This window comes from Cervus elaphus, chromosome 20 (assembly GCF_910594005.1).
Source record: "Cervus elaphus chromosome 20, mCerEla1.1, whole genome shotgun sequence".
Classification (NCBI taxonomy): Eukaryota; Metazoa; Chordata; class Mammalia; order Artiodactyla; family Cervidae; genus Cervus; species Cervus elaphus.
Genome location: NC_057834.1, coordinates 101,227,673 through 101,235,001, shown reverse-complemented (window position 1 = coordinate 101,235,001; position 7,329 = coordinate 101,227,673).

The window sequence follows — 7,329 nt, the reverse complement described above, 5'->3', positions numbered from 1 at the left end:
TTTTGGGCAGGCTTCTAATTTACAGAGCCAAGCAAATCATTTGCTATCTAAATTTTTACATTTAGTTATTTTAAAAACTTAATTTTATTTGTTTATTTGGCTGTGCTGGTTCTCTGCTGCGGGAGCTCTCCTCTAGGTGTGGTGAACGGGGACTTCTCTCTAGTTGTGATGTGCTGGCTTCTCATTGCAGAGCCATGGGGCTCTATGGCCCTGGGACTGCAGTAGGTGCTGCCCGTGGGCTCAGTAGCTGTGGCTCCCAGGCTCCAGAGCAGGGCTCAATAGTTGCGGTACACCGGCTTAGGTGCTCCGAGGCATTTGGGATCTTCTCAGATCACGGATTGTACCTGTATTGGCAGGCATGTTCATTACCACTGAGTCACCAGGGAAGCCCTCAATTTAAAAAAAAAAACTCATCTCCCCTCTTTTTAATGTATTTGGTTTCTCATCTTCAGATTCTATCCAATTAATATAATTAATTATGCCAACACTTTTGAGTTTTACTTTCATAGAGTGCAAATGTTGGTGAAGTTCAAACTGATTTTACCCTGCTCAGCCTGGAATCAAATTATCAGAGGCAGCATTCTTTATGAGACTCTGATTCTTCCTGGAACCCAGTGAACTAAGTGAAGAGGCTGGGTTGAGCACGCTGAAGAGGGCTACTGGAAAGATGTCAGCACCTGGATAAAAAGTGCATATTTGCAACTTTAAAGGATTAGAGAAGAGTTAGTGTATGTAATTATATTTACAGCTTGCCGGAAGGTCCAGACTGTCACAAGTGAGCTCAGACGAATCTAGACTAATGAGGTTCCATTGCATATCTGAATATGAACACGTATTCCTTTGGACAGGATAGAGAAGTTGGTGTTACTGATTGTAACATCTAAAGTTCATATGTTTCAATGGGTGCTTCTGTATTTAGAATGGATAACCAACAAAGGCCTACTGTATAGCACATGAAACTCTGCTCGATGTTATGTAGTAGCCTCAGTGGGAGGAGAGTTTGGGGGAGAATGGATACAGGTATATGGATGGCTGAATCCCTTTGTTGTTCACCTGAAACTATCACAACATTGTTAATCACCTGTGTGTGCCTGTGTGCTCAGTTGTGATCAACTCTTTGTGGCGCCATGGACTGTATCTGCCAGGCTCCTCTGTCCATGGGATTTTCCATGCAAGAACACTGGAGTGGGTTGCCATTTCCTCTTCCAGGAGATCTCCCCCACCTAGAGATTTAATCTGCGTCTCTTGGGTCTCCTGCATTAGCAGGTGGATTCTTTACCAACTGGGTTGCCTGGGAATCCCTTAATTGGCCATACCCCAATACAAAATAAAAAATTTAAAAAAATAATAAAGTTTATATGTTTCATCCCAGATAATATGTGTGATAATAATTTTAAGGGCAACAGTATCAACTTCTAGCAAGGTGAAGGTAAAGCCTAATTACATGTAAAGTCACATGCTCACTTAAATACAAAGCTAAACAGAGGAAAGAGAGGCACAGCTCAAGAACATAAGAAATACCTCTATGTCTCTTGTCTTCCATATCCATATGCTCACATCATTATATTCTTTATCAATCTTAAATCCTCTAGGATACTACATAGCTGCTGATTAAAGAGAGCTCTTATAGGCACTCCAACAATGTTCTCTCATTTCTCTAAATACACACTTGAAAAATGGCAATTCTTGGTGTGTGAGATGAACTTTGGAATCGGGTACTAATCTCAGCTCTGCCAATCTATTAGCTGTGTCATCCTGGGTAAATTATTCATCAGTTCTGATTCTCTATTTGTTTACATATAAAATGACAATTACAACACCTACCTCAAAGAGGAGTTTTAAGATTGAAACTTAATCAAAATGTAATAAAATATATGCAAAGACCTCACATGGCACTTAAAACAGAATTTTTAATAACAAGTATCTGTAATAATTTTGTTATAGTATTTGTATTTACCCAATGCACTTTTTAGAATTATTCCATCCCATTTGGCTTCTTGCTCTTGGCCCTTCAACAAACCTGCTATTGATGAAAGTTCTGTGACGATGAAGGTAAATAAGTCCTGCTTTCAGGTTCACACTTCAGCCTTGGAAAAGATCCATATGCCAGTAACTATCCTGATACTGGAGAACTGAAGACAAATACTTGGTTCATACCACTTTATGATGATCTACCTGAGAAATATTTAATTAAGATCCAATTTATTAATACCCAGGCAATGACAATACTTGTGGAAGCAGTTAGGAAGATGCCAAAAAACAAAAACAAAAACCCAAAACAAAAACTTCTCAAAAGAAAACTCCACACATCTTCACATAAATAAGGAAGATTACATTTAAAACTCCATCTAATCAGTATCATTCTGCAGATTTTGAAAAGCTTTCTGGTCCAGTAGAAAAGGCAGGCTTCTTTTGCATTCATGTGAAAAACATGCCAGGTTGTACCTTTGAAGAAGTGTTAGACAAATGTAGTTAATAGGAAGCACTTCTAGTTGTTAATTAATTAGATCACTCTAATCAAGAACTATTTTCTGAGAAACTTATTCCCAGCCTTGGGTCAGATGCTAAAGAAACAAATATGGTGAAGATAGACTTTGCCCTTTAGAAAGTCATTCAACAAGTGTTTATTGATTACCTATGGGATAATCAATGGTGAGCAAGACATGAGCTAACTAGTGGGATATATATACATATCTTTCCAGCCTCCTCAAGAAGGATGTGACAGATACAGGGTTTGAGAAAAATAAAATATATATTCCCTACCCCACTTCCAAAGGTTTTTTTTATTCCTTGAAACAAAGAGCAGCTCTGGAAAGAATACATTGGTCTCTGTAGTCCATGAAAACCTGGAAATCTCGCTAGCATTAAGGAGAATTGTGAAGTGAGCAAAGTTATTTTCAATTCTCAAATCCAGGCTATTTAAACAGCTTTCTGGTCTCTCAGTTCCTATCTTTCTGAACTATTTTATTATTCAAAGGACTACTGTAGTGGTGATTCTAAAATATGAATCCAATTATATTATTCCCATGCTTAAATTTTTTCTTGGCCTCCTATTATCTGCCAAGCATGGCACACAGAATTCTTTAAGATCTTGTTCTGTCAAGCCTTCCAGCCTCATCCTCTCTAAGACCCACATGTAGGGGTACCAGATTTAGCAAATAAAAATACCGTCTGCCCAGTTAAATTTAAATTTCAGATAAACAACAATTTTCGGTATAAACGTGCCTCCAATATTACAAAAGACGCACTTACATTAAAATATTCATTGTCTATCTGAAATCCAGATTTCAGTGAGACATCCTGTGTTTTATTTGGCAGGCGGCACTACTCATGCCAACCAGATGAATTAGCTTGCCAACCCCACTGGCCTCTTCATGCCTTCATCAGTTCTTGAGATCTTCTCCATCCTGCCCCTTATCCACATGATATTCTTCTGCTGCTTCTTCAAAAGCCAGTTATGGGCTCTGGAACTCTGCAAGTGTGAGCTTAGAATCCAGTGTGCTGTGGATGGGCCTGGCCACCTGTGTGCCTTGTTTAATATCTGGGCTTCTGCCCCAGTTCCTCTTGATCTTTTCCATTCTCCCTCCTGAAACTGGAGTTCTGCCCTGAACCCCAGTTTACTTGGCTAGGACCCACACATGGTTTTTCAACCTTGCCAGTTTTCTCCCTGGGGCTGTGGGGCTAGATCCTTTCTCCCAGCTGCTGGCTGGACTCCTGACTAAACTAGATGGATCACTGAAACCTGTCTCAGATGCTGTCGCCTTCCTGTCTTGCCTACTACAAAGGCTGAACAAGAGCCTCAAATAAGATGAAGTTTGTGAAAGTGGTTTGTAAATTATGAAGTCTCTAGGATGGTAATTTAGATTGGAGACGACTTGCAAGCTCTTTACCTGGTCCTACACAGGAAAACTTCTCTCTAAAGTGCTCTGGATTTCCCTTGTGTCTGCTCATGCCTAGTGATATATAACGCTGAAAATGATGTGGAAATTTTCCAAATGTCCTCTAATTTTGATTAGTGCATTCAACCACTCTGGCTATTATATTATAAATGAATCTAGAGCAGTGGCTTTAATTTTTAAAATTTTAATGTTATAATCCAAGATGCACTTGTTTATAACAGAAGCCGAAGTCTCATGAACTATGTCATACTTGGAGTGTGTGTACTGAACTCTGGTATTTTCTGCTCTATTTCATCTTTTTAAAAATTGGTTGTGTGAGTGTTGTCAGTCGTTTTAGTCGTGTCCAACTCTTTGTGAACCCATGGACTGTGGCCTACCAGGCTCCTCTGTCCATGGGATTTTCCCAGCAAGAATACTGGAGTGGACTGCTATGCCTTCCTCCAGGGGATCTTCCTGACCCAGGGATGGAACCCACGTCTCCTGCATCTCCTGGCTTCACAGGTGGGTTCTTTACCGCTGAGCCACAAGGGAAGCCAAAAATTGGTTAACCCACCATATTAATTTCATAACCCACTAATAGGTTGTGACTTGCATTTTGCTAAGCACTGATCTGCACAAGTCACTGAGGTTTCCTGCATTATCCAACTGACCAGGACAGCTGTCAAGTGTCTACCTCATTTCGTGCAGTCTCCAATAGGAACACCTTGCCCACGAAAGGAGTTGAGGTGACCTCACTGAGGTAAGTCAGAGTTGCCCCTTTTCATAAGATCAGTAAGCAAAGTACTGCAGCTGGGTTTTTTAACCTTCCTGGGGTTAATATACAAAATTTCTGGCAAGGCCAATTATAAAATTATTTATTATTATTTGCAAAATTATTGCAAATGGAAACTACATTCATTTTCAAATAAAAGGATTTTGTTCGGGGGTGGGTGGGTGGGTGAAATTCTTTCTCCAACTAAAAAACAAAAATGTATTTCTGGTTGGGTAAAAGAGATTGTTACGTGTCTGAGATTCCACACTGATTTTTACAGTTAAATGTAAATGAGCGCTCTCTCCCTCTCTGCTATGATTTTAACTCTACTTTTGCTAAATGGTGAGCAGGTTAATCTGATGTTCAGAAACTGCACAACAGTAGATTCTAGAGAAAATAAATACAATGTAAAGAAGGGAAGTATTGTTCAAATGGGGTAGAAGGAGACAGTTTACCTAAGGAATTCTTATGATACAGAAAGTCAACCCAGTTGCTAGAATTTAGGACTTTGTCCCACCTTCCCACCCTCTTCTTTTACTCAGCGTACCTCTTTCATGCTTCTTTACGGTAGGGTTTTATTTTTGTCTGTCTTGTTGGCCTTGAAAAGACCAGATCAGTGGTGGCACAAAAGCTGGATTGGAGAGATTTTAAGAGAGAACAGAAGAGGAATTAGAGGCAGCTAGTATAGACAACTGTTTGGCCACAAAAGCTAGTCGCTAAGTCGTGTCCAATTCTTGCAACCCCATGGACTATAGCCTGCCAGACTCCTCTGTATATGGGATTCTCCAGGCAAGAAAACAAGTGGGTTGCCATTTCCTTCTTCATACGAAAGCTTTCAGAGAAGTAATTTGGTAATCAAACAAGAGAAATCAGGTCAAGGGGTGGTTTTTGCTTGCTTGTCTTCAAAGTACTTGAAACAATTCATACACTGATGGAAATGATCCAGTAGAGGAAAAGTTCATGATGTAGGTTGGTGGAAGGATTTGCTGGCCTGGTGTTCTTGCATCCACTAGGGGAGGGGGGAGAATGTATAAGTGGAAGCTTTTATATAGGATCTCTGAGTGCTATGAGGGCAGGGTCTAACCTGGTACACCTTTATGGACATGTGGATTCTGACTTTTCAGTTTTCTTAAGAAAGAAGCACAGTCATGAGCTGAGAGTGAAGACAGGGGGAAAGAGAGGCAAGGGTGTAAAACATTCTAGTTAACAGAACGTGAACGTATGGCTGTAGAATGCAGGAGAGTGAACGGATCAGGGAGACAGTGGATATTAGCTGGGAAACAGTAAGGGCTTCTTACGTGACAAGCTTTGGAGGAGGCAATGGCAACCCACTCCAGTATTCTTGCCTGGAGAATCCCGTGGACAGAGGAGCCTGGTGGGTGATAGTCCATAGGGTCACACAGAGTCAGACATGACTAAAGCAACTTAGCACACACAAGTGACAAGCTTAAAGTGAGACCAGTGTGGGTGGAAAGTTGAATTTGAACAAGGTTGTGATTTTCCCAATGAGTGTGACAGAATTAAGGTGATTGAGGGAGTTTGGGGAATTTTAGGCTTAGTGAAAAGGGAATGGAGGACCTCAAGTGGTAATGGACAATAAGAAAAAATGGTGCCTAGGATGCTCCTCCCTCTGGTCTTTGCATGACTGGCTCCCTCTTGTGGTTCAGCCACTCTCTGATGTCACCTTTTAACTCTCTTCTGAGTACTTAAAGAATTTTCTTTTTACGCATAACTTGGAAACACTGCAAATTAGGTTCCCAACCACCTTAATAACCAGAATATCACCAAAAGGGAGTATCAGCATAAAGCGGGTGACATGAATTTTTTGGTTTCCCAGTACATATAAAAAATGTTAACACTATACTATAATCTAGGACTTCCCTCATAGCTCAGTCAGTAAATAATCTGCCTGCAATGCCAGGAGACATGGGTTCAATTCCTGGGCCAGGAAGACCCCCTGGAGAAGGAAATGGCAACCCACTCCAGTATTCTTGCTTGGAGAATCCCACGGACCCAGGAGCCTGGCAGGCTACAGCCCATAATGGTTGCAAGAGTAGGACACGACTTAGCGACTAAACCACCACCACCATACTGTAATCTATTAAGTGTGCAGTGGCATTTTTGTCTTTAAAAATGTACAGACCTTAATTTAAAAATACTTTAGTTCTAAAAAGAGAAAAGCTAATCATCATCTGAACCTTCAATGAGTTGTAATCTTTTTTCTTGTGGAGAGTCTTGCCTCGATGTTGATGGTTGCTGAATGTTGAGATGGCTGTGGCAATTTCTTAAAATAAAGCAACAATGAAGTTTGCCAAATTGATTGGCTCTTTTCTTCACAAAATATTTCTCTGTAGCATATGCCATGCTGTTTGATAGCATTTTACTCATAGTAGAACTTCTTTCAAACTTGGAGTCAGTTCTCTCAAACTCTTCTACTGCTTCATCAACTAAGTTTATGTAATATCCTAAATCCTTTGTTGTCATTTAAACAGTCTTCTCAGCATCTTCACCAGGAGTAGATTCCATCCCAAGAAATCACCCTCAGGCTTCCCTGGTGGCTCAGTGGTAAAAAGAAAAAAATCCACTTGCCAATGCATGTTACACGGATTTGATCCCTGATTCCAGGAAGATCCCACATGCCTTGAAGCAACTAAGCCCATGTACTACAACTATTGAGTC